Below are 24,952 nucleotides of genomic sequence, written 5' to 3' on the forward strand. Positions count from 1 at the left end.
TTATTCCCGACGCCCTCTGTGATAGATAGTGGATGTGGTGAGAAAAAAGGAAGGTAACAGAGGCAGATTCTCTTTGGCGTTGAATCCTGGCTCTGCTGCTCGCTAGCTACGTGTTGGAACGTGTCCTGTCTCTTGCCATTTACTCTGTGGCCTTTATTCCAACACCACCTCCTCTGTCTCAACTTTTATAATTATACATTATATAAATTATATATATAATTATATGTATTTGATATATATTATATCAATATATGATATATATTATATCATAAAATATAATTATAAAAATTATATATGTGAATTTTATAATTTATATATGTATATATATATGGAAGCACTTATCTCCGATTTAGATTATGGATGTGAAATAATTAGTTATCATCCACTGACTAAGCCAGGAGCCGTTTCCACCACATGACATAACGGAGGACTCCCGGGGCCGGTAAATCCCATGTGGGGACAGCATATCTGAGCGTGGTCCTGAAACTGCTCCCTCCTTTTTGTTCATAAACTATATAAGCATCTTCCATCTCTGGTTTGTTATCTAAAAGGAGTGCATATCTTCTATACACGGCCGTGTTCAGGCATCACCTCCCCAAACGCGTGAACGGTAGTACCGTGTAAAACCAAAAAACAAGGTGTCAATAAAAACCTGTACACTAATATTGAACTGATCGGAGCTCAAGAAGTCTCTGACTCTCCCCACTGAAGGAATTCTGAAGCGTTAGCCCGCTTACCCTGAGACTAAGCAACTCTGACAAAGTCTTTTTTTCTCACAGCTTAATCCATGGAAATGCCTATTTATCAGTTCATTAAATTTGATTCTCTAGGCATTCCATCCTCATTCTTGACGGTGAAGAAGAACCATTGAGGCAACTTTTAAAATAAAATTTTATGCTGGACTTCTGAGAAAGCTAAAATAACAGGGAGTGGATGCATCCTCCTGGTTGAAACCAGTCAAAAGGAGAAAATAATATGGCCAACAAGGGCATTTAAAATATCAGCTGTCAGACAATGAAGAGCAGCCATAACTGAGACGGGAAACAAATGAGGTGTATTTCCCTGGCTGCCTGAGAAAGTTTCAGGCGGCGGCACAGGCAGGGAGAACTTAGACGGAGCCTTCCCATCCCCCTTATGCAAGACCTGGAGCTAGGCTTTCAGGGATTCCAACAGCGATGCAGTCTGGAGAACAGAAGGTAGGATGGGAGACAGAGCCCTAGAGGTCCGCAAAGCATACTCCCGTAATATTCAACCGAATACCAATTGGCACAAGAATATAAAGAAACTACCCATGGCTAGAGAAAGAACCATATGCTCAAAGATTAAAGAAACAGTGCCCAGAGCTCACAAAGATTTGGAAATATCAGTCCACAGTAACCAAAGTGGAAAACCTCATACGTGGTGGAAAATTGGTTAGTGTACTAAGAATGATCTCACCTCAGCAGTGGGGAAAATGAAGCTCAGACTAGAATGCAGGGTCAGTCCAACCTAACAAAGCTTAAAAGCAAAGCACAAAACAATCAGACGGTTTTCAAGTGATTTAATTGTGTCCCAGAACAAAAGTCTAAAATACATATGACTATAAAACTGTACCGGACTCAACACAATAAAAGGCAGAATGTTTGGCATCCAACCCAAAATTACCAGGCGTGCAAAGAAGGTAGAAAAATACTGCCAGTGCTCAGTAGAAAAAGCCATCAATTAAAAATGAATCAGAAATGACACAGATAGCAGAATTAGAAGACAAGAACATGAAAACAGTTGCTTGATTCCATATGTTCAGGAGGCTAGGAAAACGGCTGAACACGTTAAGTGGAGACACGAAAGACATGCAAAAGCCCCAGACAGAACTAGTAGAGACAAAAACTGGAATATCTGGGAAGAGAAACCCATTGGATGGGTAACAGTAGATTAGACATTGCAGAAGAAAAGACTAGTTAACCTGAAGACTTAGAAATAATAACTCTGCACAATGAAATACAGGAAGAATAAATATTACAAAGTAAACAGGACACTGGCAATCTGATATAATTGTATTCATTATTAACTTTAAGAATCCAAACCTATGTGTAATTGGCGTCTAAGGTGGTGTGAGACATTTGAAGAAAAATGGGCAAAACTTCTACACATTTGATGAAAACTGTAAACAACATATCTAAAGTTCCATCAATCCTCAGCCCAAGAGCTATGAATAAAATCACATTCCAGAAGACATAATTACATTGCTTAAAGCCAATGATAAAGTAAAAAACTCAAAAGCAGCCGGAAAAGCATATACGTTATGAACAGAAGAGCAGATATGAGGGTGACAGCAAATTTTTCTCAAAAATAAAACAAGCGAGAGAACAGAGCAGCATTCTTAAAGTGTTTCATTAAAAAAAAAAAAAACCTGTCAACCTAGAACGTATTACCCAACACATTTTAAAGATAAAGGTGAAGTAAAAACCTTTTCAAGGATAGGAACGCTGAATCGATCACCCACTGACCTTCACTACAAGAAATATGAAAAGAAGCCCATCAAGCGAAGGAAAACGATACCAGAAGGAAACCTGGAACTACACAACCTGAGAACACCAAAAAATCGGAACTATTTGGATAAATATAAAGTGTTGCTCTGCTGTTTAAATCTCTCCAAAAGGTAATCTTACGCTTAAAGGAAAAATTATAACATGTATAACATGTACCATAGCATATGTAAAAGAGGATCATATGGGAGTGAAGGAATGGAATTATACTGTTTTATGTTTTAATATTTTACAAGAAGTAATGTTGCTTTAATACATACCATGATGACTTGAATTGTGTAGACTATAACCTCTAAAGCAACAAGTAAAATAACACAACTAGCTATAGCCAGTGAGCTAATAAGTAAGGAAAATAATCACACACATACACAAAAAAGAGGTTGGTGGTTGTGATGGTTGCACATGACTACACTTAATGCCACTGAAGTGTAAATAGTTAAAAAGGTAACTACACTTTTTAAATACACTTAAAATAGTTAAAAAGGTAAATTTTTGATTATGCTCATTTTACCACAGTAATAAGATGCAAAATCACAGGAAGGCAGAGAAAGAGGAAAGAACAAACCAATCCTCAAGAGACAAAAAGCAAATAAATAAAAGGTGTACATTTAAACCCAACAGTAAGACATTCCCATCATGGCTCAGTAGTTAACAAACCTGACTAGGAACCGTGAGGACGAAGGTTTGATCCCTGGCCTCGCTTAGTGGGTTAAGGATCCGGCATTGTCGTGAGCTGTGGTGTAGGTCACAGACGAGGCTCAGACCCTGCATTGCTATGGCTGTGGTGTAGGCCAGCAGCTACAGCTCCGATTAGACCCCTAGCCTGGGAACCTCCATGTGCCGCAGGTGCGGCTCTAGAAAAGACAAAAGACAAAAAACAAACAAAAACCAATGGAAATAACAATGACATCAAATAAAAGTAGTTTACACATCTTAATTTTTTAAAAGATTGTCAGATTAGATTTTGTTTAAAAAAAGATCTTAGTTTATGCTACCAACAAAAAAATGTACTTTGACTCTAAAGGGAAAGGTACAGGTGTGTCAGGATGGCTGAGTGGTCTAAGGTGCCACACTCAAGCTTCTCAAGGGAAAAACATGTTAAAAATTGAAGAACAGACAAAGGTTAATCACGCTAATCCTAAAAGAAAGCTGCAGCAGCTATATTATCAGACAAAGACGATTTCAGGGTAAAACATCAAAACAGGGATGAAGAGGTCAATTCGTGAGAAGAAACTGAAAGTCCTAAATATTTAGGTACCTAATCACAAAGCTTCTAAACACATGAAGCAAAAACTTAGAAAACTGAAGGAAGTAGACAACTCCACAGTTATACTCAAGGATTTCATCATTTTCCCCTTATTAATTGATAAAACCAGAATACAGAAAATCAGTAAGGATATCGAAACTGGAACAATTCTATCAGTTAACTTGGTATAAGTGACATTTATAGAACCCTTCACCCAATACCAACAGAATACGCAGTCTTTTCACGTGCACATGAAATGTTTATAAAAACAGGTCAAATTTTAGGACCCAAAGCAATCCAAAATAAATATGAAAGGATTCAAGTCAAACATATTGTATTCTTTAACAAGAACGACAATTTCTTGGGGAGTGGACGTGCCTTTCAGGACAATATGCATTGACTCATAATCTGGTCTTTAAAAGGTGAAGGAATCTTTGAAGATGAGTAGGATTCACCGCACGTGGTTCGTCTGTTCCATATATGAGATATTACGGACAAGGACAAAAGGGTCTCGGGAAGGACTCCTGGCTGTTGAGCGTGTTCTCCGATAGCCTCCATGCGTGGGTAGGGAGGAGAATGCGGCAAGATAGCTCTATCAACAGAGGGTGAAATGGCATCAAACACAGATGCTGGCAGCTTCGGGGATGAGTGTACAGCATGGAGGGAGGCTAATTCTAAACAGTTTGGTGGAAGAGAGACTTTGCAGACAAACTTGATGGACAGGGGGTTGACAGCCACGAAGCGGGAGTGACACAAGCAAAGGCACAGAAGGGGAGATTAGCAGCCCCATGAAGAAGGACAGAAGCTTCAGGGACCATGGTCTCACATTCTGTTTTTGTTTTGTTTGTTTGTTTTTTGTTTTTTAAGGAGCCTACTAAATTGAAAGACATAAAGCACTTTGCCCAAATTTATACAATGAGGTAGGGACAAAACTAGGACAAGAACTCAGAGCTCCAGACCCACAGCAGTTACACCATCTCCCCAAAGTTTACCAAGTATGCAGTTAGCGGGAACTCAGTTCTCTGAGATATAAAATTGTGCTTAGCTTTTATCCATCGAACGCCACACAATCAGCTTCTTCCAGAAGAGAGCATTCCCATCCCCAACTAGCCCAGCTTCGCAAAAGTCCTGGCGCTTTCTTCCAGGAGGGTGGGTAGGCCAGGAACCCTTGTGGTGGCTGCAGAGATGCTGCAAATCAAATACCTGTAACCTATTCATCCTAGCTGCTGCCGGGGGACCTCAAAGCACTGGCTCCTCTCCCGGAAAATGTTGGTAACTAGTTCTATGAACATGACTTCACTGATTACACATCGAATTATTGGCCAGTAAACTAGACCACCATTCTTGAATCATCTCAGTTTTCCATGTTAGCAGCACACAGGGCCTGAAAAGCAGATTTAAGATTTTATTGCTCTCCATTTGAGGGTTTGTAGCAACACAAAAGTAAATCTGAGAAGATGTAGCTCCCTGGTTCAAAGTCACCCACATGAGGGTCCAAGGATGACAAAGCAGGAAATGGGATCTTGCCAAGCAGGCAGACTGGGAAGGGTTCTAATCCACAACATTAAAAGCACGGCTGCCTGTCACTAAGGTACTGATGAGCAAAAGAAAGCAGGGACGGGAGAGTACAGACTGCACTATTCCATTTGTATGACGGTAAAACCTGGCAGAGCTAATCTTTGCTATTAGGAGTCTGGAGAGTGGCAGGTAGCCGTCTTTCTAGGGTTAGTGACCAAGGAACACCAAAGGGTTTCTGGGGGACTTATAAGTTTCTGTGTCGAAATCTGAGGGCTGGGTTCATGAGGGTGTTCATTTCATGAAATCTTGTCAAATTTTAACTTAAAATTTGCTCACTTATGCATACATATAGCGTACACGTCAATCAAAAACCCCACAAAGAGTGACAATTGAGGAAGGGGTTTCTGGTATAAATTTCTAATTAACAAGGAAGGTAGGAATATGATTGTTTCAAATTCCTCCTTTCAATTTTACTTCTTTACTGTTTGGTAATAAGCTCAGAGCATAAGAGGAAAAGAAACGAGACACTTTGTATGCACGTAAGCCTGTAAGGCCCTGTTGCGCTTGAACTTGGTTAAACAAGTGTCTCTTCTCTAAGACGGAGTTTCCACTGGGAACATTTAAAGGTGTAAAGAGAGGTCAATTCAAATCAATCCTGCAGAGTCATGGCCATCTAGTCCAGGCATATTCTGTTTGATGCCAGCGAAACAATCTATCGTCAACTTGGATTTTAAACAAGAGGTGACTCTTCACACAAAAAGAAGTTCAGATTCTCTTCCCTTCACTGCAGGGTGGCAGCAAAGACAAAGCAAAGGAGGAGGAAAAAAACACCACCCCCCCAAAGCCCCGGCACAGAGAACTCAGATGGGAACAGGCTACCAGGGGCCAGAGCAGAAGTCTGATAGATAGTGGCATTCCAGAGAGCCTACTCTTAAAGGCTTAGCAATAAAGTGACACTGTCTCTGTAAGAGTAAACTTCGAGTAAATGTCTATGTGGAGACCAAGGGCTTTGATTTTCAAAAGGGACGTCCTACAAAGATTGGAAGTTGACCCGCACAGTACAGGACGCCAAGCAGGGTGTTTTATCACTTAGCTGTTCTACATCAAACACTGAGAATAAGGCGTAAATAAAAAAGAAGAAACCTCTGCTCCTACTGAGCTTGCAATTCTAGTATGAATGTGGAAAAGAGAGAGAAATATATGAAGAAGTAGATAAATAGGTGACATACCAAATGGTAATCATTCAGAGGCTCTGCAGAAGCAAAACACAGTGAGAAAGTCAGAAAGCGCTGAAGGCAGGGTTGCCGCAGGCAGTGATCAGGGCGACCCTGGCCACCCGGGGGACGTTTGAACAGAGGTTCAAGGGCAGTGAGGGAAGGAGACAGGTGGCTACGTGGAGGGAGGACGTTCCCGGCCAAGGAGATAGCAGGTGCAAAGGTCCTGAGGCAAGAGTGCCCTTGGTGCTCAAAGAACAGCCAGACCTACAGCCAGAGCAGAACCCGTCAGGCAGAGGGTCCTGGGAGAGACCAGAGGTGGCAAAATCCAGATCCCAAGGGCCCTGGTGGACCATTATCAAGCATTGGCTGTGTACAATAGAGAACCACCGAAGGTCTGTGAGAAGATGGGAGACATAATGGAACTTAATGGTTAATGTTGGCTGCTGCGTCAAGAATATTCTGTAGAAGAGAAAAAGAAGAAGTAGGGGGAGCTGTGAGGAAGTTCTGACAGTACCCCAAAGGAGAAACAGGTCGGGTGACCACGCTGGAGGAAGTGAGGACCTGAAATAGCAATTAGGTTGACGAGACAACATTTAAAATCTGGGAGTTCCTGCTGTGCTGCAGTGGAAATGAATCTGACTCATATCCATGAAGATGCAGGCCCCATTTCTGGCCTCACTCAGTGGGTCAGGGATCTCGTGTTGCTGTGGCTGTGGTGTAGGCTGGCAGCTGTAGCTCCAATTCGACTCCTAGCCTGGGAACTTCCAGATGTCACGGGGGCGGCCCTAAAAGGAAAAAGAAGAAAGAAAGAAAGAAAGAAAGAGACAGAAAGAAAGACAGAAAGGAATACAAACAGGCAGAAAGAGAGAGAGAAAAAAGAAAGAAAGAAAGAGAGAAAGAAAGAAAGAAAGAAAGAAAGAAAGAAAGAAAGAAAGAAAGAAAGAAAGAAAGAAGAGAAAGAAAGAAAGAAAGAAGGAAAGAAGGAAGGAAGGAAGGAAGGAAGGAAGGAAGGAAGGAAGGAAGGAAGGAAAGAAAGAAAGAAAGAAAGAAAGAAAAGAAAGAAAGAAAAAGAAAGAAAGAAAAGAAAGAAGAAATCTATTTCAAATCATGAAACCACATAAGATTATTTGAAGTGTTAGTGTCAGGCTAGCATCTCAGAAATATCAAGAGGGTCGAGAAGGAGCGGGCCCTGAGGTCCAAAGACCAAGAGGACCAGAGGCCAAAGCAAGGAGAGTCTCAAGCCAGCGGAAGTAGCTGGCCCACCCAAAGGCTCCGATGGATGTACCTGTTTGAGGACTGTGACCTGGCCATCGGAGTGTCCCTGGGAAGGTCACGTGTCCTTGAGGAAGAGCAGTTGAGTGGAAGGAATAAGCATCTTCTGTGGGGGGGTTCAAGGACCAACAAGAGAACAGTAATCAGAGATTCAGAGGATGGGCAACTTTTTTGAAGAGTATTGATGAGAAGACAATTAGATAAAATAATAAATGAGTTCTTCCGCTGGAGTTGTAGTTGAAGGGGTTGTCTAGAAAGTGCTCAGGTCTCAGGTCTTGCTACCAGGAGGATGAGCAGCTCCTGCTGCTGTCCCTCTAGGTCTAATGCCCCAATGTACCAAGAGCACGCTTCCCCAGGGCTGCTTCCAGACAGTGAGGGACCATGACGGGACAGGACTTCTGTGAGTGATCGGTCACTTTGTCTTGTAGTCCCCTCAGCAGCACGGCAGAAACTGTCTGAGAACTGGGCTGAACTTGACACTGTCCTGCCATCCCCTCTTTGCTTCCTTTGCTTCACATGTGTCACACCTGCCCTAGGATCTGAATTTCACATTACACACCCCTGCCACCAGCCCCAGTGGAAACTCAATGGCTGCTTCTTAAAGATCTTGAACTAACACAGTTGATAAGTTGCTAAGATTTGAAAGGGTTTTGTTTGGGTGTTTTTTTTTTTTTTTTTTGGTGGGTGTGTGTCTTTTTTAGGGCCACACCCTCAGCATATGGAAGTTCCCAGGCTAGCGGTCGAGTAAGAGCTGCAGCTGCTGGCCTACACCACAGCCACAGCAACGCCCGATCCTTAACCCACTGAGCAGGACCAGGGATCAAATATGTGTCCTCATGAATACTAGTCGGGTTTGTTACTGCTGCGCCACAGTGAGAACTCCAAGATGTAAAGTTTTAAACACAGGCAGTCCATCTTCAGAGGCTGTACTCAGGATTTTAATACTGTCACTTGAGCAGAGTGATATCAACAGACCCTGGGCCAAAAAGGAGAACCTCAACATTGACCAGAATAGAGAAGGACTCTCCTGGCTTGCTGTAAGGAGTATCTAGAGCATTTTCTTTGACATGTATGTGTGTCTGTGTGTGTTTAATAAAGATTTTGTCTATCTTTTAAGACTTGTAAATATATACATATATCTACCTTTATGGTAGCATCTGCACTTGTTTTAATTTTGTTTTTGTTTCAGTATTGTTTTAGTAAGTTTCAGTGGCTCTTTTCTCTCTTTAAACTTCTAAATATAAGACATCCCCCCAAGAATTATTACATCTGTATGTATAAACGGGGTCATTCTTAACTAGAAACAGCCTCAGGAATCACTGATTTGTTCAGCAAATATTAGCCAAGTGCCTACTGTGTGTTAGGTAAGTTGTTCAGGTATACAGAGATGAGCAAGGCAGACGCAGCACCTGCCACCATGATCCAGAGAGGGTGAAAAAGGGACCTCACCAATTGCTCTCTGTGTGACCTAAGACTGAGGCTGAGACCACAGGTTTTTATAAGGTTCACGGAGTGGGTGCATGATTTATCATTTGTGTCACTTTGGACAATTGATGTAGGTTCTCCAAACCTTATCATGCCCTCTATGAAGCGAGGGTCCTAACGGTGGCCTCTGTAAGCAGGTGTACGAGCTAAAGGAGATGACGCGGTGGAGCCTCCAACAGGATGGCGATAGGCATGGGGCATTTCTCTAAGGGCGGCTGTCGCTGTTAGGTCTCTATCAGAAAAGCTGTCAGGCTAGGCGCGCTCTGTGTCCACTGACTCTCACCTCCACACAATTCCTAACACTGATGCCAATAATTCTGTCAGGTTATGACAAGGTCCCCGTGTGCGCCTGCGCACCGCTCCCTGCCCCACCGCCAACAGCGCGAAGCCATCATCGGACACTCAGCTTGTGTCAGCATCGTCACTGTGCTTCCCTCTCTCCTTTGTCCTTTTTTTTTTTTTTTGCCTTTTTAGGGCCTCACCTTCATTAAACTAAGAATCACATATTCAAGATTCTGCAAGAGTGCATGCAACACTGAGGCTTGATAGCCGGATGAGAATACTTTTCTAAACGATTCCAGTTTTGCCAGAAATATCTGTTATTTGGACATTTAGAAAGATGTGTGCATGCGTCTGTATGTATGAGAGAGAGAGAGAGAGAGAGAGATTGGAAGAGAGGGAAAAAGGGAGGGAGAGAAAGAGAGATTATATAATTCAGACCACAGTGGCTTTGTGTGTTACAGATGAAGTAATTTGTTTATGATTGTTCGGGAAGAGCTGTCTATTCAAGGAACTGAGAGCAACATTGAGACGCCAGACTGACTTTCACGTGCAGGGTCTGTTTAGACCAGGCCAGTGGCCAGGCCAAAATGGCCTTGGAGAGTATGTTCCCATGATTCTCTGCATTCTGATCCACTGTCCCCTGTACCAGGCCAGCCCAGATAGCCTACCTGCTACCGCAGTCTGCCTTTCTGAAACTTCTTAAAGAGAAATACAGCAAATCCCTAGCCAGAGTCAGCTTGATCGTGGAGAAGGCTGATGATACAGAGTCTGTTCCTCTTCGATCGCTTCTACCAACAACTTACCCACATGGCTCTGGAAGAGACCACGTCCACCACGATTCCTTCAGGCTCTGCCAAGGGGTTGCCACACTCTTGCAGTTTTCGCAGCTGGAACTGCAGCTTCTCCAGGCTGGTGCTGACTCTCCCTTCTACTGGCATCTTGGATTCTTCAAGAATTAGTGATGCCTCCTCTCAAGGTCAAAGATGTAATATTGATCATCTTTATTTCATGTGTGCGTGTCTGTGTGTGTGTGCGCTTTTTAGGGCCGCCCCCATGACATGTGGAAGTTCCCAGGCTAGGGGCCGAATTGGAGCTACAGCCGCCAGCCTACCCCACAGCCACAGCAATGCCAGATCCTTGACCCACTGAGCAAGGCCAGGGGTCAAACCAATATCTTCATGGATACTAGTCGGATTCGTTTCGGCTGTGCCACAGTGGGAACTTTCATCTTTTTTTTTTTTTTTTTGTCCTTTTGAAAAAAAAGTTATTGAAGTACAGTTGATTTACACTATTGTGATCATTTCTGCTCTGCCAAAGCGATTCGGTTACACACAGACACACATCCGTCCTTTTGCAGGTTCTTTTCCCATAACGGTTATCACGGAATATTGGATAGTGATCCCTCTGCTGTACAGCGGGACCCTGTGGACTATCCAGTTCATGTACATGTGTGCATATGCCAGTCCCAAACTCCCAGTCCATGCTTCCCCTGACCTTTCCCCTCTGGTAACCCTAAGCTTGTTTTTGAAGTCTGTGCGTCTGTTTCCGTCTTGTGAATAAGTCCGTTTGTATCCTTTTTTAGATTCCACGTATAAGCGATATATGATGATTGTCTTTCTCTGACTTATTTCACTTAGTGTGATAATCTCTCAGAACATCCATGTTGCTGCAAAGGGCATTATTCCATTCTTTTTATGGCTGAGTAGTATTCCGTATGCATGTACCACATCTTCTTTATCCATTCCTCTGTGGATGGACATTTAGGTTGCTTCCACGTCTTGGCTAATGTAAATAGTGCTGCAATGAACATTGGGGTGCATGGATCTTTTTGAGCTATGGTTTTCGCTGGATATGTGCCCAGGAGTGGGCTTGCTGGATTGTCTTCATTTCAACAACATGGGAATTTTGAGTATCCACAATCTCTGCAAGGATCCTCATTGCCCCTTTATACCAAAGATGGGCAGGGCCCTGGCATTACTTAGCCTACTCTTGTCCTTTGCCCGAAGATGGGGATTAAAATATCTGAATAGTTTGACTTTATCTTTAGATATGGAACAGTTCATTTTGTCTTTAGGGATAAATAACAGAGAGAGGTAACTGCTACCTACAGCAAAGTCCCTGCCACCAGGACAAGAGTGTTCTAATCTTTTCATGTTTACTTAGAATAGATAGAGTAATGGGGATACTGAGCCTGAAATTTCCTTTGGAGCTCTTAAAAATATGCATTTTTTAGGAGTTCCTGTTGTGTTTTAGTGGGTTAAAAACCCAACTAGTGTCCATGAGGATGAGAGTTTCAATCCCTGGCCTTGCTACGTGGGTTAAGGATGCGGAGTTGCCACGAGCTGTGGTGTAGGTCACAGACATGGCTCGGATCCCACATTGCTGTGGCTGTGGCCCAGCCTGGCAGCTGCAGCTCCAATTCAACCCCGAGCCCAGGAATTTCCATATGCTGCAGGTGCACCCTTAAAAAGCAAAATAAATAAATAATTCTTTAATAGAAAAACTACAAAACAGCAAATATTCTTTAAAAAGGAACTTTTCTAAGGAATTCTGCAGATATTCCATGGTTTGTTTTTTTTTTTCTCTTTTTGAAAATACATCATTTCTCTTCTGGGAAGAAACATAGGTAACTGTTTGAGATAACAGACAAATGGCCATAATCTATAAATTGTTTCAATTTCCCCTGAAAAGAAAAGGTATATTTCATGATACTGTCAAAATGGCCTCCCCAAAAAGATTAGCCCTAAGAGTATCCTGGAACAATGAAGCTGAACGTGTAGGAGGGGAGGCCACCTTCCCTCTCTCATTCCATGAATTTCCACATTCATAGGTGGCCTCCTCCTTCCCATTGCCAGACACACTGCCAATAGAGGCCATAGGAGAGATCAATGGCCAGTTTAGAGGAATGGAAATTGCTACTACTTGGGAGATACATTAAAATTCAATCTTGGGAGTTCCTGGGTGGCTCAGCAGGTTAAGGATCCAACATTGTCCTGCAGTAGCTCGGGTCGCTGCTGTCATGTGGGTTCAGTCCCTGACCCAGGAACATCCGCATGCCATGGACATAACCAAAAAAAAAAAAAAAAATCCAGTCTAGCCATGCTTCACTGATTTGAATAGTCATTTGAAAGGAAATGGTCATTTCTTTACAATCACATACTAAATTTTCCTGTTTATTAATATGATAATATTAATATTTATAAATCTATGTGTAGGCTGTTCTATTACTCTGCAGTGTCTTCTGCCAGTACCTCAGTGTTTTCATTATGGTAGCTTTGCAACATATTTACTACTAAGTAGAACTATTGTCTTTGTGTGGGAGTGTTGGGGTTGATGGCAAGGAAATGCAAGAACTCAGAACTCCAGAACAATAGCTTTTTTTGTTTGTTTTGCCTTTCCTAGGGCCACTCCCATGGCATATGGAGGTTCCCAGGCTAGGGGTCTAAACTACACCACAGCCGCAGCAACGCGGGATCCGAGCCACATCTGCAACCTACAACACAGCTCACGGCAATACCCGATCCTTAACCCACTGAGCGAGGCCAAGGATCGAACCCGCAACCTCATGCTTCCTAGTCGGATTCATTAACCACTGCGCCACGACGGGAACTCCCTCCAGGACAATAGTTCTGTCAGTCCCAAGCTAGTTGAACATGTCCAAATATATCCTGCTAAATCTGAGTATTTGTCTTATGAATTTAATATTATAAAATATAGTGTTACATAGCATAATATAGTATAATATACCCAGGTGAGTATTGTTAAAGTGATAAGTCATCACAAATACAGTTAAGCCCATGAATACCAGGATCTTATAATACTAGGAAGATAATATGTGCTATAGGACTAATGACAAGGAAGAATCATGGCATCATTTCAGTACATGAAAAGAAGTGTCATTTGATTCAATTCTACATTTATTTCAAGAAATAAAATTCTTAGTAAACGAACATTAGAAGATGCATATCTCAAACCAAAAACTAGCAGCATGCTGGCCAATGCAATTGGACAAAACAACAGGAAATAACAGAAAAAAATTAAAGGTTCTGTTGCTTTTGTTTTTCTAATTTATTAACTCTCCCATCAGTCTCTTTATCAGTCTCTTTCTTTGGCCTTCCTTAGATTCATTTTCTTTTCTCACCACCTTCTTAAATGGACCACTCTGCTCTCTTCTTTACTGTTTCACGATGTCAGTGTTTGACCTATGAATTTACCTGTAAGAAAAGCTTTAGTTGTCTTCCGTTGTCTTCACTACATCTTATCAATTCCAATACACACTTTTTTTTTGTCGGTTTAACATCTCTAACATAGAAATTTATCTTATGATATCAATGGAATCTTACCATCACAGTGGCCAGGAAGCAGTTGTGATGTGGCTGTCACTGCACCAACTTGACCGTAGTACATGTTGATATTTTTACTACATCACTTGAGATGCCAGCACTGTGGGTAACTGCCATGGGAAATGTCTTCAAAAACTTTCCTCTATAATTTGGCATTAAAATAAAATGATTATGGATGCAGAATACTGGGAATATATCAGCAGGACACACATTTATATTAGTGATGTACATTTTAATATTAGACAAAGAACTACAGTTCCATATTTTCTTGCAAAGCAGCTCCTGAATACATTACTGGATCCAAGAAAGGAATGTATCCCCAAGTAGATTAAGCTGTGTTACATTTTGTTCCTGAGATGCATGAAAAAGGATTGCCCATCGCACACGAAGCAAAGCAACCAAAAAAAGGAGAAATGGCCAAATCCCTTGGAAAGGCCAGAAGAAATTTCAAAGCAAAGAGAGCTGGTATGTCTCATACATGCATAATGCAGGACAATTCTCAAAACATCAAATAGCAATTTAACCAAGACTTCCTGCTGATTTTGAACAGAAGCTGCTTATTCTACTTACATGTGATTCAATTGGAAAAAAAAATAAAACTATGAATTTGGTCCAATAAGCAATACTGATGAAGCATCAGTATTCTTTGTGATACTTTTGAATTATATTCTAAATGCTAAATGTGATGAAGAGATTAAGATATGAGCACAGGATATAAAAATAGCTATCCTTGCTTTATAATGCTCTTCATAACTGTTATTGGCCAAAAGTTGCTGTGATATTTAGTTATCAACCACAGGACAAGACCTGGACATGGGATGTGCCTCAAAGGGAGTATTAGGCGTGCACAGAAAAAGGGGGAGAACAATGGTTGCGTTGGTGGAAAACTGGCTGTCATCTGGAAAAGGGGTGCAGATGAGTCGTAAGTAGGAGTTTTCCAGGAGGATAAAGCAGGGACAGCCATTACAAACCAGAGGACGAGCATTAAAAAGATCTAGAAGAAAAGGAATTCATTTGGAGAAAGATTCAGTTTGGAAAGGCGCTTCTGCCTGGCAAAGGACATGTCCGTTTGGTCCCACCCTGAACGCTGCATTGGCTGAGCTGATGCAGGCAGTGGAGACCTGGGTCGTGAAGCCCTGCAAGGAAGGCACAGCCCAAGTCACGTGTTGGAGGTGTGGCTGCCTGCTTCCTGTTCTCTTCCTCTCTCTTCCCTCATGCCTGTCACAGAGCTTGTAGAACCCTGAAGAAATGTTCTTGAGTTGAAAATCGAGCCATAGGACTTTTGTGCTTCTGCATTGTCCTGAAGAATGCTGAGCCCATGGAAGGCTTCCGTACATGGATTGAGTGGTGGCCTTATTTGCCCCAAATTTTCATGAGCTCAGTTGGCAAGATGTACTGCCAAACATTGTCGGTGATGGATTTCTTCCTCCTTCACCTAGCTTGCTCCTCACACCACACAGAGAGGTGCTCTCAAGTCCCTCCACAGTGCCACGTGCTTCTCCCTCATTCATGCTGCCTTGACCTCTGTTTGTCCTCACTCCCGGCCACGTCGCCCAAGTCTTCACCGCAGTGACCACCAACTCTAGTATATTTCCTCCCAGCAATGGCTGTTTGGTCTTCAGCTCTCTCAGTTTCTGGAGGAAAAAAATCTTGTTAATTCATCACTTTAAAATAGAAAACTATGACCATTTGATGAGCTCTTATTTAAATCTTCCTTAGGACTCCTGGTTTTTAGCAAAAGCCAAGGAGGTTACGCCTTCTCCCCATCACCACCAGATAAGATGTGAAAATAAAGCAAACCAAGCCCAGCTCAGTCATGGGCTCAGGAGTTCACTTGAAACTCTTGTAGTGATAGGAAAGAAATCTTTGCGGTAGTGCATTACAAATAACCAAGATTGGAATATTTCTTTTTTGACTTGGGAATTTGCAGTCTATCCAGCTCAAGATTAAAGATCTCTGACTTTGAGAGGGATGGTGTGGAGCCGTACAGACAGTCAGACAGATGGATATACAGACATTGGCCATAAAACATATTCTTGCTTTATCTTTAAACAGAAATCTGGCTTATTTAACAACTAAAAAAAGTCTTCTTCCATCTCTTCTAGATTTACATTGTTATTGAGACTCTGGGTAATGCATTTGTTTCAAAGAAAATGGTCTGTTTCTCAAAGCTAGGATTGATTACCAGCTTGTGTTGGCCAAGGAGAGGCACTGAATATTGTAACCCCAATTTACCATGTCACTAATTTGGCAAGAGGGGATTATTCTTAATGGAGTGAAAGAAAGATATCATTTTTCTTCTGTGTCTTTAAAGCCAATCAGTTTTTTTCTTCAAGAAGCAATGTCACAAATTTCATTACTCTAATACAGACGCTAAGAGCTGGCAGGGATAAAAGGTACCTAGTCCAATCTCATTTTACAGATGAGAAAAAAATAAATATATTAACTCGTTCCAGACTTGACAACAAGCTGGTGACAAAGCCAGGATAGACACCAAGTTCTGGCCTCATGCAGCTAATCTGCTTAAGGCATTTATACCACAAGTGGTATCTGTCAGAGACAGCTGAGTTACCTGTGCAGCCACAGACGGGGCTTCAGTAAAACTCAAGAACCCTGGAAGTCTCCCTTAGTGCCGGTTGATTGACTTACGAACCACAAGGGGAGAGTATTGAGATAAGCATTGTTTGAACAAATTCATAATCACGTCTGAGAAGTGAAAAGTCTTATGGCTGGACAATGGCTGCCTCGTCAGGGCAGTTCTGAGAAAAAGAGAGGTGACAGGTGCCTTGCATGCATCTCCCTATTTGCCAGCTGAGGAAATGGAGGCCTGAGGAAAAAACCAGGAAAGCACAGAGCTGAAGAAGCAAATGGCTCCTGAGCAAAGGCTTCTTTTCCCCGGGCTGCATTCTGCAAACCCAAAGCTGGTGTAATTCGCTAAAGCACTCAGGATTCAGTGAGGGTGGCAGCCCAATCAATAAATAATACAGAGGGTTGAGAGACCGAGGTCTCTCGGCCGTTCTACCAAGATCTATTAAAAGTAATTTTAGTTCCCTTTTGAATTGCAGTCCTTCTTTTTTCTCTGAGCTCTGCCAGAGGTTTTTTATTTCATTTGTTCTCGCTTTTTGGATGGCCTCTGTCTTTGGCAGTGGGATGGATTTGATTCTCATTTCATTTGGTTCTTTCCAGTCTGTTTCTGTGATTGGCGTGGGTTGGAAATGAATCCCAAGCCTGCTGCCTGAATGGGAGGGAGGACTCTCTCGACAGCCTCAGGCTCTGTCCTCCCCATGGACCAGAGACCTTCATCTCCATCTGGGTCAGGATCCCAACCTCTGTTCTCACTCCAGCCACACCCACTCTGTTATTTACTGCAGGCAAGGAGATACCCCCCAACTCACAGGTGCTTTTCAGCCTTCCCTACAGGAAGAGGGGCGTCTGCTGTTTACAGGATTCCAATCTGTTTAAAAACCACAAAATCGATCAGCCAATCAACTCTTGGTTGGATGGCTATTGTGCATCTGGCCACCTTGAGAAGCCAAATGATGAGTCTGGTGGAAGCTGCTTCAGAGGGCCTGGAAATATTCCTCCCTGATTTCTCCATCCTTGCTCAGGCAGGGATAAATAGGATTCTTTCTCAGACCAGGAAGATAAGTTGACCAAGGTCATGCAACTGCTTTGTGTCAGAAGTTGAAATCAAAGCAAGGTGTGTCTGCTACACCACAGTATTTTTTCACTCATCATTTTCCAAGACATTGCAAGGCTAATCCCCAAAATGACATGCTATGATTTGCACAGTCCTCTGCGAAATCGCATCTAATTACACCAATTTCCTGCTAGCTGCTCCCCAGAATTCAAGATGGTCTGTACTTTGCAGACAAAGGTTGTCAGGATGCCAGGGATAAGAAGGGAGGAAAAAAGGCAGGCTTCAGAAGCCCTGGAAAATGGCAGCCCCCTGCTAAGCATGCATCAGCCACACTTTGTCTCACTGAGTTAAAGATGGGTCCCATACCTGTTCCTAGCAGTGGCTCAACAGCACTTCCATTTCTCTCCTCATCACAGCATGATGGAAATTGTGCTGCTCCATTTCTTTCAGAGGACATATTCTTTTCCAAAGAGAGTTCTGAAAATATTCTGGCCACTCCATCAGCTGAGGGGCTGCTGGATTCTGAACTGTGGTTCTGATAGAAGTGGGGTAGACCACCCCTAAGCCAGAGCCTTGAGAAAATCTGAGGCAAAGGACATGCATGGGCTGACTTGGAATCCTGTGTCTACGTGGAGTGCTAGGGAGATTTCAGAAAGGATGCAGGCGTACCCTGAGTGCTCTGGTTTATCCATCCACCGTATTTTAGTGAATAGAAGAAGCTTAGATTTCCTCTGATTTTTAGCATCTCTCCTCTCAGACGAGGTCCTAATTCATTTCCTAATAGTCGGGAATTCAGGTTAAGTCATTAACCTGTGTTGCTGGACCAGTGTTTCTTCAAGCTCCAAGTTGTTCAGAAAGCTGCTCACCCATGGGACCCTGTAAGTTTTACTGTGGAGTGGACATCTGTGACCTTAAAGACAAGGAGAGAGATGACAAATAACTCAATGCCAAGAGGAATGATTCCAGCAAGACGTGCTTGATTAATTTGGAAAAGATAAATTCAATGTGGAACAATTTGGGTGGGTTGCCTTTGAGCAAGGTTTATTGAGAAAAAGAAATTGGAACCCACTGTGAGCTGAGTAGGCAGAGAGGAGGGGAGGGTGGAGATTTGGGCCTAGGGAGTGAGCATGTGAAAGGGGCATGGGCTGGACAGGACTGTAGGCCATGCAAGGTCTTGGCCCCAACTGCAGCGCCAACAGAGACCAAGGGACCTGCCCGGAGGACAGCTCTCAAAACCCGGAGCTGCCTTCCTGCCAAAGACACTTCAGGCAACTGGATTTTCATTCTGTCAATAAGAAGAGCTTCCTGAAGAAGCTAAAAACCAAAACCAAAAACAACTTAGATCAATTGAAAGAATTGCATTACTTGACACAGGAAAGGGAGCATTATTTTCATATAAAGATGTACCGTGTAATTTTGTAAAGAGAAAAACCCAATAATTAAACTTTGCTTTTCAAGCATATTCTTCAATAAAACAATGTCTTTATAGCTCATGAGTTGATTGCTAGTTATTTATTTTAATCTTTAAATGTGAATTATTGTATCAAAAGGAGAGAGTAGCATAAATGAGGACTTTAGAAGGAGACATACAGAGATATGCGTTATAAGACTAAGCAAAAAGCATGACATTCTCTGAACCTTGATTTCCTGGACTATTATGTGGAGTACAATACTTGCCTAATAGGGATCCTGGGGCAATAGGTAAGATGATGTAAAAACACACCTGACACACGGTAGTCTTTCAATAAATGGAAACTGGAGTTCCCGTAGTGGCTCAGCAGGTTAAGAACCCCACATAATGTCTGCGAGGACGCAGGATCGCTCCCTGGCCTTACTTAGTGGATTAAGGATCCAGCGTTCCCCTGAGCGCTGTTGCAGGTCATGGACGCGGCTTAGATCCTGCATTGCTGTGGCTGTGGTATAGGCCTGCAGCTACAGCTCTGACTTGACCCATAGCCCAGAAACTTCCATATGCCATGGTGCAGTCATGAAAAAAAAAAAAAAAAAGGAAATTTTATGTTATTCTTATCTCACTCTGTTAAGAGTTTCTTCTATTTGTAGGAGCTGGAAGAGGGACATCCTATCAAAATCCTTAATTATTTTCCTCTTTATTTTCTTTTAACTTTCTTTTTCTTTTTTTCTTTCTTTTTTTTTTTGGCTGCACACGTGGCATGCAGAAGTTCCCAGGCCAGGGATCAAACTGGTGCCACAGCAGCAACCTGAGCTGCAGCAGTGACAACATCAGATCATTAACCCACTGAGCCACATGGAAACTCCTGACTTTCAATTTTTTTTATGCTACAGAGTTCAAACAACTGTAGAAATTAACCCTAAAATGCCACAGCCTAAATATTGTCCCCAAATCCCAACAGGCTGTGACGAGACCAAACCTAGATCAAACAAACATAGCATGTGCAGGTTAGGTAAATCCAGAGCCTAAAAACTTCAGTTACTTTAATACAGGTGAAAAATTTTGTCCAACTAGTTGCCCCAACAGAATAACCAGCTGGATTGACTGGAAACTTTAACTTACTGACCCATTGAAATTAGAATTATATCATTACCATCTCACATGGGTTGACCAGAAATCTGTATAAAGTCAAATAATAAAGGTCAGGGGTAATAGACTTCTATTTTTTAAAATCTCTCTGAACGCTTTGATAGCTGGCTAGTAGGCAGTCACGTGGGGAGAAAAAGGCTGATTTTAGCTGCAACCAGAGAAGTGTAATAGACCCGCCTATGAGTAGGGTTGGAGAGTCAGAATATCGCTACCAGCCAGGAAGATTCTAATGAGTTTTCTATTTTAGAGCTTGCATAGCACATTCTTAAATTCCTCACATTTACCATATTAAGAATGTTTGGTCGTTCATATTGTGAATAGTGCTGCTATGAACATAAGGGTGCATGTGTCTTTTTGAATTATTGTTTGGTTTGGGTACATGTCCACAAGTGGGATTGCTGGTCATATGGCAACTGTTTTTAGTTTTTTGAGGAACCTCCATACCGGTCTCCATAGTGGCTGCATGAACTTATATTCCCACCAACAGTGTAAGAAGGTTCCCTTTGCCCCACACCCAGTCCAACATTTGTTATTTGCAGACTTTTTTAATGATGGCCAATGATAGTACTTCATTGTAGTTTTGATTTGCATTTCTCTAATAATTACCAGTGTTGAGCATCTTTTCAGGTACCTGTTGCCCATCTGTATGTCTTCCTTGGAGAAATGTCTATTTAGGTCTTCTGCCCACTTTTTGATTGGGTTGTTTGTTTTTTGCTGTTGTTGTTTAGTTGTATGAGCTGTTTGTGTATTCTAGAAATTAAGCCCTTGTCGGTTGCATCATTTGCAAAATTTTCTCCTGGTCCGAAGGTTGTCTTTTCGTTTTGTTTATGATTTGGGATGAAATTTTTTTAAAAAGTGTCTACACATTCTACTTTTCCTCTAGAAGAAAAACATGGAACACCTATCACCAAATTCAAAAAATTACAGATATATTAAAGATTTAAATGTGAAAAACTAAACAATAAAATCTTTGTTGGAAATTTTTTGTAAACTACTGGTACAGTGTAACTTAACCTCGTCTTTTATTCTAAAAGCTATAAAATAACAATGAAAATTGTTGTTAGCTATATAAAAATTAGCAACAATCACATGAAAAAAGATGCCAGGGAGTTCCCATTGTGGTTCAGCTGAAACAAATCCAACTAGTATCCATGAGGATGTGGGTTCTATCCCTGGCTGCACTCAATGGGTTAAGGATCCAGCATTGCCATAAGTTGTGGTATAGGTCGCCGACATGGCTCAGACCCTGCCTTGCTGTGGCTGTGGTATAGACGAATGGCTACAGCTCTGCTTAGACCCCTAGCCTGGGAACTTCCATATGCCATGGGTGCAGCCCTGAAAAGAAAAAAGAAAAAAGAAAAAAAAGATGCCAAACAGAAAGTCAACAGATAGGCCGTAGATGTGGGGAAAGAGTGTCATTCTTATGCACATGAAACAAAAATAATTAAAAATTTAAAGAGTAGGCAAAATATTTCAAAATATATAAATAGAGTGCCAGTAAAAGTGTCAGTGTTGTAAGGGCAGAAGTGATCAAAAGTATCAGTAGTCAGGAAAATGCAAATCGAAAGGAATAAGGAGATGATTACTTTATGTCTATCGGAACAGCAACAAGGTTTTGAAACTGTAAACACTAGCAAATTTCTCCACTAGAATGCAGACTCCCCGAGAGTGCTATTTCTGTCAGTTTTATTCACTGTCCTAGCCGCGGAGTCTAAAATAGATTCTGCAAGAATAGGCGATGCTTGCTTATCCACCATTTGTGATGTGACCAGCAGGCATGGCTAGCAGTGCTGCCTCACTTACTGTGTGCCCGGCACTAAATGCTCGCAGGTAGCAATTCATTTCAGAGTTCCAACTCTCTTGAGGAGGTCAGAGCTGTTTTCCGTTGTACAGATGGGAAATCTGAGGGGCAGGGTAGCACAGCTAATGAGGAGCCGAGCTAGGGATGGAATGTGGCACCAGATTTTCTGTCTCTGACCTCGAGACTCTGTTACCTCTCCCCACATGCACTTTGCTGCTTGTGGCGGGGGGTGGGGGTGGGGGTGGGGGAACAGCACAACCTTTTTTTTTTTTTGTCTTTTTGCCATTTCTTGGGCCACTCCCTCGGCATATGGAGGTTCCCAGGCTAGGGGTCCAATCGGAGCAGTAGCCGCCGGCCTACGCCAGAGCCATAGCAACGCGGGATCCGAGCCCCCTCTGCAACCTACACCACAGCTCACGGCAACGCCGGATCATTAACCCACTGAGCAAGGGCAGGGACCGAACCCACAACCTCATGGTCCTAGTCGGATTCGTTAACCACTGAGCCACGACGGGAACTCCAGCACAACATTTTTTTTTTTTAATGGAAAAAAGAATCTGGTAGAAATTCCCCTTCTAAAAGTAAAAAATACCAAAAAGAAAGGATATTTGCAGAGGTGTTTATCACCCCATTGTTCAGAGTGTGGAAAAGAGAACTGAAGGGAATGCTAAATGATTTATGTGTAATACACATTGCAGAATAGCATGCAGCTCAGAAAATAGGAAAATTAGGGTTACGACAGTTGACTTGGATCAGTGTCATTGATGAGAACTTGGAAAAAGTAAGATGCAGAAATATGAAAATAATATGATCACTTTGTACCTCAAAAAAAAAAATCTGTACCTATGGGTGTGCCTGTGTGTGCGTGTGTGTCTTCATACGATCACAACAGTAGAGAAATTCTTCTGTGTTGTTACCATGCAGACGCAGGGGATCAGGGCTGGGTACTGATGTGAGTGGAATAAGGAAAGAAAAGTAGAAACCAAGCCAAAATGGGAAAAATAAAAACTGTACTTTTAAAAATGCTCCTACCGTGGCTCAGTGGTAACAAATCTGACGTATCCGTGAGGACGCAGGTTTGATCCTTGGCCTTGCTCAGTGGGTTGGGGATCTGGCATTGCCTGAGCGGTGGTGTAGGTCGCAGGTGTGGCTCGGGTCCAGTGTGGCTGTGGCTGTGGTGTAAGGCTGGCAGCTGCAGCTCCAATTCAACCCCTAGCCTGAGAATCTCCATATCCCGCAGGGGCAGCCCTAAAAAGACCAAAAAAAAAAAAAATTTTTTTAAATACCTCTTTTCACTTTGATTATTGAAAGTTACTTTCACTTTGTCTAGGATTTTATGTTGGCCCTTGTTTTTTGTCAACTTTTTGAAAACATTTTGGTTGAAAAAAAGTAGCTAAAATGGCTGCTCCTTCGAAGGTTTTTTTTTTTTTTTTTTCCAGTTCCAATTTGACCCCTGGCCTGGGAACTTCCATATGCCACAGGTGTGGCCCTAAAAAGAAAAAAAAAAAAAAAAGAAACCTGAAACGCAAGGAGAGGATGGAGAAGGGTGTTCCAGGTGAAGAGAGAAATTTGGGTAAAGGCCAGGAACATGCTGCCAGTGTAAGGTGGGCTCCAACGCATGTGGATGGAGCAAGAAAGGGACTGGCAGGGAGGGGTCAGGGCACAGATGAAACCGGAAGGAAGGGGGGAAACCCGGGGCTGGATCATCAACGCTGGTCAGGGACTGTCACTGACCACCCTTTCGGAAACTTATCAAATCCCGACGGCGTCTGGCTTGTACACCTGTGTGCCTAGCTGAGTTTGCAGGCATGGCCCCCAGCCTTTCCCAGAAACACCCCCATCTTAGAGGCAATGGGTTCCGGACACATGCTATGAGATAACACGACTTTTCTAAGTGTTCTCTCTCCTTGTTCTAACATAAGGCCTCTTAGCTCAAGCCTGTTATGGGGATATTTCCTAAGCTGAGATGGAAAAGGCCCAAGTCAAGGCTACAAACTGGGTGAGTCAAGTAAACAAAGAAATCACAGGACAGAGAACACCAAAGACAGAGAAAATCACATGACAGAGCATCGCCCTCCCCCACCCTGACCATTACTTTTTATTGTCTGAAGAAATACAGATTTCTCCCTTACCTGACACCTCCTCATTACTTTTTAAATTTGTATACATTAATTGTGATACATCTTCAATTTTCAGAAAAGTGGCAAGCACTTCAATAGATCCTCTACCCAGATTCACCATATATTAAAATTTGCCAATATATATATATATTACATCATTGTCTAAAACTTTATACATTTCTATACATGTATATGTTCTTATATATTTATATATAAATTTTAAAATTGCATTTGCATAATTTGGGCAATCGTATGAACATTATATGCTTATAGATGTTTTATATATTACATACATATAATTTTATAATCATTTGAGAATGTTACATATCTCATGCCCCCCTTCCTAAATACTTTCACATGTATCCCTTCAGAACATTAACATATAACCATAGTACGATTACCAACATGTTTGAAAATAAACAGAAATTTTTTATTTTATACCCAGCCTTTCGTCCCCATCAATGTTAAGGGAAAGTGTTTGCTTCCTGAGGCTACACTAACCAATCCATACACACTTGGTGGCTTAAAGTGACAGAAATGTATTCTCTCCCAGTTCTGGAGGCTGGAAGTCCAAAGTGAGGGTGCCAGCAGGGCCACATGACTTTAGAGGTCACTCAGGGAAAATCCATCTCTTGCTTTTCCAGCTTCTGGGGGCTGCTTGACTTCCTTAAAGGCAGGAAGCTCTGAGGACTGGATGGGAAGCCACATGGAAAGGACTGGAGACGGTTCAGAGGTGCACAGAACGCTCAGTAACTTCCAGTTATTACTGTAGCATGCTTCCGCTTATCTACAAGGGGGCTGTTTCCATTGATTTCGTTGACTTACCAGGCATTGCAGGTTCCCTTCCTCGGAAGGAGTTCACTGCAGGTAGATTGGAGATGTGCGAGCTTTAAACTTACAATACAGTCAAGCCGCACAGGCTGTGCCATGCGTGCGATGCCCT

Source organism: Phacochoerus africanus, chromosome 12 (genome assembly GCF_016906955.1).
Source record: "Phacochoerus africanus isolate WHEZ1 chromosome 12, ROS_Pafr_v1, whole genome shotgun sequence".
NCBI lineage: Eukaryota > Metazoa > Chordata > Mammalia > Artiodactyla > Suidae > Phacochoerus > Phacochoerus africanus.